This window comes from Chiroxiphia lanceolata, chromosome 3, assembly GCF_009829145.1.
Source record: "Chiroxiphia lanceolata isolate bChiLan1 chromosome 3, bChiLan1.pri, whole genome shotgun sequence".
NCBI classification, from domain to species: Eukaryota; Metazoa; Chordata; class Aves; order Passeriformes; family Pipridae; genus Chiroxiphia; species Chiroxiphia lanceolata.
Window position 1 is genome coordinate 68393627 of NC_045639.1, and position 13143 is coordinate 68406769.

General features: G+C 37.6%; 1 long non-coding RNA gene across 1 annotated transcript in view; it reads left to right on the forward strand.

Annotated features, from left to right (window-relative positions):
- LOC116784780 overlaps positions 1-13143 on the forward strand; it is a 32475-nt gene that overhangs the window by 17325 nt on the left and 2007 nt on the right. The window contains exon 3 of the long non-coding RNA XR_004356241.1: positions 7045-7101. This is a non-coding gene — a long non-coding RNA (uncharacterized LOC116784780). The remainder of the gene's footprint in view (positions 1-7044; positions 7102-13143) is intronic.

Consider the following 13143-nt stretch of genomic DNA (forward strand, 5'->3'; position numbering starts at 1 on the left):
ATGTGCCTCAGTACAGCTTCTAGGAAGATCTGTTCCATGATCTTCCCAGGCTGACAGGTTGGCAGTTCCCAGGATCCTCCTTTCTACCCTTTTTAAAGATGGGTACAACATCTTTTCCAGGTACCTGGGACTTCACCCAACTGCCACAACTTTTCAAATATCATGGAGAGTGATTTCACAACTACACCAGCCAATTCCCTCAGGACTCTGTGCTGCATTTCATCAGGTCTCATAGATTAATACACTGGGAAATTTTAATACTGCAATTGGTTCTAAACTCCTGACTTAGGAGATCCCCAAAAACACCACTGAGGGTTTACGATTTTGCCCTAAAGCTTTCTACCATCTTCTTTCTGACAGTCCTGGTTTTATCCTTGTTATGTCCTGGTGCTATTGCTGTTTTCTACGCTCCATATTTCCACCTTGGCTGAACCTCCTCCATGTGCAGTGTCTGCTGAGGAAGGGATTAGTGTTCCAATCTAGTTCAAAGAGCCAGAGCAAACAAAAAAATAGTTAGCATTGTCACTAGCTTCTTGATGATCTTTTGACATGCTTGGAATAGTTTACTTAGGCCATGTAGATAAGAAAATAACCTGCCAGGTAATGCATAGAGTATGAATGTGTAACAAACAGATTGCAGAAAAAATTGATTGTGCTTCTGATTAATAGCGATGAGACAATATCACTGGGAAAAGACAGTGGTAAGTTCATGTGAAAAAAAGACTGTGTGTACATCCCAATACAATTTAATATTTTGGATGTGAAAATATTAAATTTCTTTTGTATACTTACTAGAATGTTGTCTACCTCATGTTGTCATTGCTAAATCAAACAGCATAGCAATAAAACATTTTTTCCATGCTGGAAAAGGAAGTAGGAGATTAGTTCACAAGAAGTAAATTGCATGAAACTATAAGAGAAATCCCAAGGGTCTCAAATGTGTAACACACTGGAGAGACCTTGTTTTGTAGTGTTTTTAGTGTATTTAGGAGTGTACATAAAGTGGTTTCTTAAGGAGGCTCATAATGTGGTTTTTTTTTGTTTTCTCATGAACTGAAAAACAGTTCTCTAGTACTATATATTGTAATCTTTCAGTTTGTATTTCCCTTGTTTTCATGCTTTATTTATACTTGGTGTTTGGAGTTTATTTGTTTTGGGTTTTTTGGTTTGGTTTGGGTTTTTTTAATAGCCTCAAAACAGAAATATCTACTCTTATAAGAATATACTAGCCTGCACCTTCACAGTGTTAATTACTAATTATGGATTTACAGGTTGTACGCAATTTTCTTTGCAAAGACTTCTTGTTACGGTCCCAGCGAACCACTTTACATACATTAAAAAATTTATAAAATTAAAACATTTATGCACATTGAAAGAGACATATTAGGAGCAGATATGCTATGATTCCAGTTTGCAGTTAAAAACCTGGACCTGAGGTAGAATTTGTGTTGTGCTTTGAATGGAAGAGTCCACTTTTATGAATCTGAGAAATGTGGCAGGCATTAAAAGGACACCAACAAACATGTAGACTAAACAATGACCTGAACTACAGTTTAAGGACTTTTCTTCATTTAATGTAAACTTCATAGCCCAAAAGCCATCTATAATCTGAGCTCAGTGAAAGTTTCTTTCACCAATCTTTTTTCTTTCTTTTTATTTGTTTTGCGTAAAGAGGTAGATTGAGTGAAATCAAAACATTTCAAGAATGCATTTTGCCAAATCTTTCCTTAACAAATGTAAACATTCCAAAAATTCCCTTTGACCGACTTTGACACATTTTTAAAATTATATGTTGCCAACTGAGAACTGGAATGATTTGTCATTTCAGCAAAATATTTTATTTCATTTATTATTGTTAGAAAAAAAATATAGCCTCAAACCCAAACCAAGATACTTTGATTTTCTGGTCTTCAAGGAATTTCACAAGAACTTTTTATTTATTTGTTAAATTAAAAAAAAAAAATCTAAACGGGAACATTTAAGCTTTCTTATCTGCAAACATCTAGTAAGCCACGGGAATAATGTTTTCATCCTGCCTGACAACCAATTATCAGTTGCACTTCCCTTTCCTCCATGGGTAGGCATGAAATGTAGGTGTCAGACCTAAGGAGTTTGTTCAGAGCTCTCTGTGACATGACCACGGGCTAATTGACCTTGAAAGCAAGAGCCTTTGACTAAATGGTGATATAGTTCTGGAAATCTCAAGTTGATGAGACAATTGTATATAAGGGTGAGCCAATGCAGTTGCAGCTACTTTTTTTCTGGAAAGCCCTTTATTAACGTGTTAATTGATGACTGCAGATTGAAAAATTGGGGTTTTGTATTTTTTCTTCCTTTTATTTTCAGTAACTGCTGCTTCTCCCCTTCTCCACCCCCACCAAAAAAAAAAAAAAAAAGGAGGGTTAAAGTTATGCTAGGATTCTGTGCCATGGATAAAATCCAGGCCACTCCTCTTCGACTTCAAAGGAGCCATTTGCAATGGAATGAGTGTCATTTGGTGGTGGAAGCAGAAAGCTATTTGAGCAAGAGGCACACATAAGTGAGACAAGAGGAGGGGGAGCAAACCTGAGGACTGGTGAAAAAGTCTTTCCACCTCTGAGAACACGCAGGTTATTTCAGCTGCCGGGATACAGCAGGCAATTGCAGGGCACTTGCTGCCTTCCTGAGAGGGAAGCTTGCTTCTCTTGGCTCTGTGCCCTCCTGCCCTGCAACCCCCATAAGGACTGAATCTGGGCACAGCAGCTGATGTTCGAGTTCAATAGCATACACAGGACCACCACACTGAACCTAGCAACACTGAACCTAGCAGTATCCCAAAGTTCTCTCTTGGGAAAATCTGACTTCACCTCCTGACCCCAGCACACACAGTTCTGAAATTCACTTGTACTCTATGGAATTTAAAGAGAAGAAAAGAAAAATGCCTCTCCTTTCCACCACAAAATAGACCTTCACTTTCATAAAGACAGAGAGATGTAGTCCTGTAGTCCTGTCACATTCATTTCTGTGTACAAAAAAGCTCACTATATACCTTTTCTCCATCCTCATTGTTGTCTTTGATGTTTTTTGGGTGTAATTTATCAAAGTTTTCTTGCCTTGGATTCCTGCAGGCCTCATTTGGATACAATATATACTTGCCTTACTTCAGTTCCTGTAGACAGTGATGTATTTGATCTGCTGGCCTGAGATATGCATTTCTTTCAGAAACCCTAATGTAAACACTGGAAGTAGTTTATAGCTGTGAATCAGCATCCAATGGTCGTGATGATTTAAAGCTATAAAGAACTGACATAAACCCCCCTTCCCCTGCACTCCAACTCAGAGTCTTAAGGTGGTTCTCTATTCTGTTCTTGAAGCTACAATTAGAAATACTATTAAAAAAAAAAATCTTCTGGTTTTCTTCTTTTATTTTTCCTCTGTTTTCTTTTTTTTTTCGTTTCGGTTTTGGTCAAGCACAAGGAAGTATTCTTCTGCTGTGTTGACTTTTTATTTCTGCCCAGCAGATTTGGAGCTGAAACAGAGTCTTGCTGACAGGATTTAATACGAGGAAGTTTTGCAATATGTTTTACAGCTGGTGTAAAACCTCACGAATGTCAGAAGATAGCTGCTGCAATAAACTAGTTAGGTATTGTTGTGAATATCATTTGAACAAGATGCTTTCCCCTCGAACAAACACTTTATTTGGTACAGGGTTCTTTCAAGGCATCCATACTAATTGTTAAAATCTACCATTTGATGAGCAGTGTTAGTTTATGTGCACTTTAAAAAAGTGGTAGAGACAAACCTTGAGGATTGCATTCTCTTTCCAAAGGTCAGATGCTAATAAAAAGTAATGAATTGCTTCTTTTTTTTTTCAAATGAATTTGTCCAACATCCTAAAAATCTGAAATATTTATGTGACACTGAACAACGAGAAAAAAGGGTGCTGCGTTTTGCTTTGTTTTCAAGTAGATTTCAAGAGTGAAACCTGGTTTTATACATCTTGTTAACACATTTCACTGTAGTTGGCAGTTTGTCAACAGAAGAAAAAATATATGTTTGTTTTAGCTGGAAAGGCTGCTCAGTGTATTGGCCTGAGCAGAGTTCTGAGCATCTGGATACCTGGAGTTTATTCACAGCTATGCCACTGCTCTGCTGAGTGACTCTGAGCAAGCACCTCTGCCTCTTTGCTGCCTGCTTACCTCCTATATCTCATATCCAGTCAGCTGGTGATCACTTGGAGCAGACACTTTCAAGAGATTTTTATCTGTACAGCACCTTGCACAGCTGACTCCTATCTCACTTGGGATCTGCAGGTGCTTCAGTCATATAAGAGTAGCAACAAAATTAAGGATGTCTAATAAAGTCTTGTTTCCCTGTATTTATGAGAGGAGAATGAAGTAAAATCAATTGAAATGTGTCCTTTTTTTTTTTTTCTTTTTTTGTATTCTCAGAGTCTTTCAAAGACTGGAAAAGACAAATCTCTGGTTAGCTAGGATGTAGTTAGGGAATGCCATGTCCTTTCCTGTGACTCCTACTGTGTGTCCTTGCAGTCACTGGAGTCAAAACAGAGGAAAGTATTGTTTTTTCACCCTCTTAGACAGGAGAGGAGTCGAGATAAACCAAGGACACAGTTGAAGATGAATCAGTAATAAACAGTAAATAGCTAGTGACTGTTTCAGTGTCTCTGTGGTAGCTGGAACTCCTATAGCTGCTCCTAAATTTACATGATTAAGTAACTCTGTGTGCAATTCTGAGGGGCAAACAACTAATAGTAAGGAAAAGTTAGACAAAAACCCCAAACTTATGAGGCACTGCTAATACTATGTAGATAATCAATAAGGTCCTTCCATGTTACTGCCAGCACATTCCCTGTTTTCTTTACCTACCCATCCTGAGTTTTGAGTTCTCCACATATGCTGTTTTGACAACAGTTTTACTGCATTGACTGAAGCCAAGTTACTCCTTCACATGGGTATAAAGGAAAATCAAACAAGGCCAGGACTAAACTTGTGGATGCAATTATAACCGATGAGCAGTGTTTTCCTAATCTGCTTCTTTTTGTTGCTCTTTTGAGCAATACAAGTGTTTGAGACTCACTGCATGGTCAGTGTTGGCAGATGAATGTGTTCATCTCAAGTGCTGTGTCCTTGTAGCAGCATTAAACCCATGTTAGCGCTTCCTATGACATGCTGACTTCACTGGCAGTCAATTTTATACTTCTGCAACTCAGAATGAGGGTGAATGTGAAGAATGGATGGCACTTCACAAAGAGAAAAACTGTCTTATGATCTGAACTAAATCCTAAAAACTTGGAAGGTTATTTCCTCAGCTCATCCAAAGCATGTGTTTTTTGAGCACTGCAGACTTAGTGCAGATATCTAAATAAGCAATTAGTGCTTCAAAAGTTTTGTGTTTTTAATGATTCCAGTAAGATTTGCTGCCTCACTGTTTTAAATTAACCAATAAGGGCTTGGAAACCTAACTCTAGGCAATTATTCCAGGAAACTTTGGACAACATACTGTAACAATATTAATTATTCAGAATTAACAATCAACTATTCAGTGCAAATTTGGATGATGTTCAGTAAACAAGGTGTGAGATCACACATGGAATGAGTACCAAAGTACAGTATTTGTAAATATATTTTTAAATGTTCTTAAAGCCATATTAATGGAAGTAAATGAAATTTGGACAGCTAATGTTTTCTTAAGTTTTCACCACTTTATTCTGCAGTTTTAGTATTCTTTCAATGTAGGCTTTTTATAATAAGAGGTACACTGGTCCTTTATTATACTGTGTTATGAATTAAATATTAAATTATAAAATAAATTTAGAAAAAATTAAAGTTAAAATGCAGTAGTCACCTCAGCCAACTGAGGTACTCTGTGATATGTTAACCCTGCTTTTGCATGCTTGGTCACTTGCAGTCTATTTTACTAATTCAAAGAATTTACAACATGTCTCTCAGTCATTTCCAGGAATTTGAAAGAGCTTGTTTGTTTATTCTTACTTGCAAAGAGCTTCTCTACAAAATTCTTCAAAATATACCAAAGACTTTTTCTCATCTGAAACAAAACTACAGGAACCTAAAAATAACAATCTTTTTTAATGGGCTAATTAGTGCATCAAATTATTGCTCAGGCCCTTTATCTGAGACTTTGGGTAAAATCCAAATGGAAATGAGCTTGGCCGGTGCATTTTAACCTACATTTGTCAGCCTCACAAAGTCACCATGTAATTTAGCCCAATTGGCAGCTCTGGTTCAGAGACAAGAAGTGCTGGCATAGCTGAGATGCTTCAGGCAGGGAAGACCATAGCACTTTGACAGGACTGTGCACACACACTCTCACTCCTGCTCTGTGTGTGTTTCCAGCCCCTGCTCTCACTTCCACCCAGGCAGCAACATAATCCTGGATTTAATTATTTGAGACTTGCAATAAAACTGATTTTTAGGAAAGCAGTAACATCCTCCTGAACATGGATTTGTTATAAAATGAATAACAGCCTGCTTCCAAAGCAGAAGGATTCCTGGCTTGATCCCATTATTTACAGCTTGTGCTACGCCAAGCTGAGCAATGCTCAAGAACCTTTCTTGCCAGTGTGGCCACCGTGGGAGGCCATTCCCAGGGGACACACTGAGATGGGTGATGTGGCAAGTGGTGTGAGCACAATGACAAATGTGTTGTGTTTGAGCTCCTGGTCCATGGAGAGTGGGCTCTGCTGTGCCAGCTCTGGAGTAAGGGTAATGATGGGTTGACTGCTTTGGCTGCTTCCCAGGACTCTGATGAGAAGATACAGTATCTCAAGGATCCATCCTGTTCCAAAATATAAAATAAATAAACAAACCAGGATATTTTAGGTTTTGTAGATGTTGCATCACAAGAATGGCTGGAGAAAAGGTTGTGTCTCACACCAGCCATGAAAGGGAGGACTTAAGGGAACAAAAAAACCCTTTACAAATTCTGCCCTAAGCCACAATTGAATAAACTCCCTGAGATATCAGATACATTGTAGAAATTCCCCGTCCAGCTACAAATCAACCTGTTTTGTTCACTTTTTTTCAGACACCTGATCTGGTGATCCATGTGATGTTGTGTATGCCACTGACAACACAGTCCTTGGTAAGCTTGATAACTCATAATAAAATCAGCAGGAAAAAGATAACCATCAGTCTATCAAGGCCAGGATGAACATCACTGATAAATGAGGTGGTGAGGAGAGTAAACATAGAATTGGGAAGAAGCAAATAAATGTTTGCAGAGCTTTGAAAACAGCTTATTAGTTTTTAAGAGATGGAGGTGAATAAAATAAAAAATTGAAGGTATTACTAAATTATCTCTCATTACTCAAGGGAAAAAAACCAGGTCCTGTGCAACTATATTTTCTCAGCAATAAACCACAGAAAAATATTAGCTATTTCATGATTGGTAAAATATTTGGTAGAAAAAATTTGTGCCTCATGTTTTTATTTGTCACTGAAGACTCATAAGTGTCTTGATATATGTATATTTAGTCAAATCCTGCAGAATTTTGTCATTCTCCTAAAAATGTCTTACAAAACACCCATGGAATATGCAGAGACACTTTAACTGACAAAAAAGTAATCAATTCTTCCTATTTATTTTTAATGGATCCATTTTTTTTTTCCACTCCAGAAATGTACTTCGAGATACACTTAGTCTCATACAAGATAGAAAGAGATATTCCCAAAAGCAGAATAAAGAGAGAAAGTATTTTAATTTACTGTAATATAAAACTATTCTTGAGGGAATTTTCAAGGTTTCTTTGATTTTCTATTAGAATCCCTCAAAAGAAGTAAGTGTTAGTTTTTTTTATGATAGAAGCTGTCAGTTCATATTTAGTGCTAAAATGTTTGGATAACAAGTTTATGCTTGTAGAAAGTAGAAGTAGAAAAATAATACCAACTGCTGTATTTCTTTTAAAAGCTACCAAGATAATGCATGGTGATCATATCTGGCATATATGTGGGAGATGAAAGACAGAAAAAAAAATTACAATTTAAAAAAATAGTATTTATATATTTGTTTCAATTCAATGAGAGCACAAGAAAACTAATTTTTGAAGGAAGTATTTTCATTAGTGATTCACTTTTTTAAATAAATTCCATTTGGAAAAACACCTTGAAAATAACATTTCTCGTTCAGCAAATTGCATCTTCTGGTCAGAAGTCTTGCATTTGAAGAAAACTGTGTTTTCCTGCTTATAGTCACTATTCTTTTTCTTTCATGCACCACAGCTGAGACAGCCTGAATTGATTTCTTTGTTCATTTTTCAGCTTCATTAAAAATGTCAGCGCAGGCAATGCAGGGTATACTTAGTTAACACCTCCCTCCTAGGACCAGCTATGTTTAAAAAACCTCATCAGCTACCTACCTTTTCAGCAGGATTGAGATGGATCGAGACAAGGTAGCTATTACTACTGAGATGGTCAGGTAGCTGTTACTTAGAACTGGCACATTTCTCCAGATCCTTGACTTTTTACAGTATTACTTGTTCCTCACTCCTTACATTTTCTCTGCAGTCAGGATCATGTGGCAGTGGGGGAGGTTATCCAGAGGAAGTGGGGAATGCTTTGCTCAGGGCACAATGGGGTCTTTTAGCTGTCAGTGAAAGGTGTACCATGAAGTTCTCTTGTGGCACCCCTTGCAGCCCTATATTCTGTCATTATGTGACTCTCTGATTAGCAATGTGAAGTAATCATATATCTAACACAATTTTGCCATGAGTGAGAGAATTGCTAACAAAGATGAGTCGAATTACAATCTAGATGCACTTGAGCAGCTTACACATCCAGAACTGAGAAAGTAGGTAAAGGTCTGCACCAGACTCAAGAAATGCAAGAGAAAATCACTTAAATGAACTCCATCTTTTAATAGCTGGGTGGCTGAACAGGGCAAACTGTATGAACTAAAAGATCTCTTGATACACATAGCCAAAAAAATCTGTGCAGCCTGCTGTGCTCTACAGAAAGCCAGTATTTCTGGTGCTGTGAAAGCGCTGAGAAATAGTTTGTGTAATCTGCTGAATTATGAATGATGGCAGCTACCTGTATGTTAGGAAGAGGTTCAAAAGTAGGTTGCAGTAATTCTATTAGATAAAACATACTTTTTAATACATAGGAAGACAGAAGTAAGATTAATTCAATTTTTTTCATTATGTCAATATCTAGGAATGTTAAAATGCAAACAAAAGTAAATTGCATTAAAGACAAATATTTAGAAGTGACAACATAAGAATAAAACAAATAAGAAACTACTGATCTCCTGGTAACAGTGGTAAGTTTGGTAAAAAGGTTTGAAAGGTTATTTTCTATTATTTCAAGAATTAAAAATAAGGTAGAATGTACATGAATGTACATTAGAAGTTTAGAGTTTATAGAATCATTTATAGCATTGTAAAGAGCAAAGCGTTAATGTTATTACTAACATTGAGATTGTGCAAAATTATTGTCATTGTTACAAGCCACAGAATTTTGTCAAGAGCTCTGCCCTGTTATATTGGCTGTCTACCAACAGGGACAGTAAATTGCCTCACAAAGCTCATAATTTAAACACATCTAAATAGTTGATTAAACATTGCTTTCCTTAGTAGATGCTTTCTGAAGTGACACCCTAATTAAGCAGAGGATTTCTGTCAGGACCTTCCCTCTGATAAAATGAGCACTTATTAAGGGTGTGGTGCCCTTGCATCAGAGCAACATGACAAGTTAATGCCACTGTATATCACACAGAATCACAGAATCAATTAGACTGGAAAAGACCTCTGAGATCATCTAGTCCAACATATAACCAAACACGACCATGTCAACTAGACTATGGTACTAAGTGCCACATGAAGTCTTTTCTTAAACACCTCCAGGAACAGTACTCCATCACTTCCTGGGGCAGTCCATTCCAATATTTAATCGCCCTTTCTGTGAAGAAATTCCCTCTATTTTTCAACTTAAAGCTCCCCTGATGCCCCTTAAGACTATGTTCTCTCACCCTGTTGCTAGTTGACGAGGAGAAAAGGGTGACCCCCATTCGGCTACAGCCTCCTTTCCAATAGCTGTAGAGAGTAATAAGGTCACCCCTGAGCCTCCTCTTCTCCAGGCTCCCTCAACCTGAAGAACTCATAGCTTCAGTTCCCTCAGCTGCTCCTCATGGGACCTATCCTCTAGACCTTTCACCATCTTTGTTGTATATTGTACCACTGTCTTTACAAATGTGTCATCTGATGCAAAGAAGTGATGTTAATTGCAGAAGGTTTCACACAGTGCCAACATAGTACCAGAGATTAAAGAGTTCACGTAGTCAGGTAGCAAATACTTGGATAGAAAATTTCAAAGCTTATTTGAAGTTATGATAAACCTCCACTTTCTATGTCAGACTCAGAGTACCTCATTTATCAGACTACTCTTGATCTGGTCAACAAAAAGACTGCAATGTAACCAGCAAATCCCATTTCATAGGATGCACTGGTAACAAGACAATCCGATTCATGACGCCCCTTCTCTGCAAAAGTTACATGTCGTCATTTGTCACTTGGGTTTTAAGAAAAATGAAAACTGAATCCAAACCAGAAGTTATGGCTCCTTATCACCATCTCAGTTTCCTCAGTGTTTGAATACAAAATTAATTATGTTTTAACCACAATAAATACTCTTCAACAATCGTATTCTATTTATAAGCCAACATCCTTTGTTCTCCTATTGCAAATCCTAATGCAATGGTTTAGCTCGGTATATCAAAAAATTAATTTGTAAAGTTGCAAACAAATCTAGTTCACATGCTTCCTTATTATCATCATCATAAAGGCCATATCATATTATTTCCACTCCCTAGGGGACAGATGCTCAGGTGATCTACAATGGTAAACTGTTTGACTTGAATATGATTTCAGTGACTGATATCAACAGAGGATCCTACCTGTGCATTTTCCTTTGTCGGTTACTTACCTGACTCATACTTCCAAGGGAAGGAAATGGTAGCATGTGGCTGAGTTAATTATCCAGCCAGAACAAAGAAACTGAAAAAGGGTTTAGATTTGATATAAGTACGAATTTTTCTGCAGTGAGGGTAGTGAGGCACTGGAACAGGTTACCCACAGTGGTTATGGATGCCCCATCCCTGGCAGTGAGAAACCTGGTCTAGTGCAAGGTGTCCCTGACCAGGGAAGCTGTGTCAAACTAGATGATCTTTAAAGGCCACTTCCAACCTAACTCATTGTATGATTATATACAATTTAAGCTGCAAAATCTACACTTTGGAAAAGAGCAGCTCACAAAGAGTGAAGCAATGAAGAATATGTCTCTTGGTAAAGTTCCTTTAGTAAATCAGAAGGTCTGGATGCAAGTCAGGAATTGCTTTTCGGGGGAGGTCCTGTGGTGTCTATTAAGCAGGATACATTACCAAAATGGTCCCTTGTGCCATTCAAGTCTATTCAACTGAGTCTGTGAATTAATGATAATTGTGAATAATTTAAGTGGAAGTATTCTTGCAAGAAGGCAAAAGCACTAGGGAGTAACTTTTGCAAAGTTTAGCTGTACACAAGGGTACTGTACACTGGGCATGCCTGCTCTTTGTTGAAATTGATGGGAGTGGTCAAAATTTCCACCTTTTTGCAGATGACAGTTTCAGGCAATGCCTTGTTACCATTTTGACATTTCCAGGGAAGACTATAGTTTCAGTTGTGGTAAGAGCAAGCAATAATACCTGAAAATGAAATAACTGTTAGTAAAAGCAGTCCACAGCCAAATGCTGCAGCTAGATCTGAGAGGAAAGATGTAGCATGACCTTAACAGGGTCAGCATTACAATTAAAAACCCCTGACATATCCAGCTTCGAAATGGTTTTTGGTTTTGGTTTCTGGAAGCAATCTGAGGTACTGAGTTAAAGTCACTGGAAGAAGTCAGAATTCATAGTGGATATTATGACATTCTGAGTATGTTCAGATATTATCTCTGATTTTTCCAGTGGCATGGATTTGCAGGGGAAGGGGTTCTGAGTTTTTCCCCCTTTTTTTTTCCCCCACAGAAGATTTGTTACTTGGCTTTGTTAGGATATGTGGTAGATTTAGAAAGAAAGAGAAATTTCCAACTTTTTTCTAACCCCTGATGGATTAGTGAATGTTAGAAAATTTGCTATATTATGTCAGTTTTACGTCTCTCACCCCTCCTGAAATATAGAACAGAGGTCTTAATGATATCACTAATGATGAATTTGGTCTCAGATCATTATCTAAATGTATTATTCTGCTGCTTTCCAGTCTTACTTGAATAGGAGCTGGTTTCCCAACCCACCCAGCCCTTTCTAAGTGACTTAAGAGAAAACAATCTTGCTGAGTTTGCTTCATTGCTTCAGGGAGGGTAAATTTTATAGGGAAAATTATTTTCTATTGGCCTAGATGAATCCAGTCTGCAGAACCAAAAAGACAAAAAAACCCAAGCAAACAAGGATGTCTAAAAACTAATTCAGGAACCTTTAACTATTTATTAACCTATTCTAACTATATATGAAACTGATTTTAGATCAAGCTCTAAAAATACAATTTTATAGTATCAAAAAATAATTTGCCTCACATCAATTTGGCATTTAATCTCATTAGCAAGCAGAGGGAAGGATGACCAAAACTGGCTGGTTATCATACTATTAAGTTATTTTGTTTTACTAAGAATGAAATTACTTGCATAGCACATGTCAATACTTTTGTTATGAAACCATGGATTTTAGGGGACTGCAAGATACATTTCAAGTTAGCTCCCTAAAAGTAGGAACTGAAACTTTTAAGTAAAAGTTGAAGAAAACCAGAAAATTCCTGTGCTGTTCTGTGTTATAAAGGCCATATCCTAGTGCCTCCGAAGATGGTAGACCCCTTTGGGAGGACCATGAATTGCCCTGTGGGAGGTCAGTATCCCCTAAACCTCAAGCTCAAAGTGAATCCAAACAGTGGGGATTAAGAAGGAAGGTGTTTGCAGCAGTGTGAGGAGGCCCTGCCTTCTTCCTCTACTGTGGGAAGGAAGATCACTGGAGAGATAGAACAGAGGATAAAGTAGTTTGTGGGGGGAGTTGTGGATTCAGTGCATACCTCAGCAACCTCTTTCAACAGGAAATGAAAGCTACCCAGATAAGGTGTTGATTGCCTCACTGACACTGCCCTAGGCT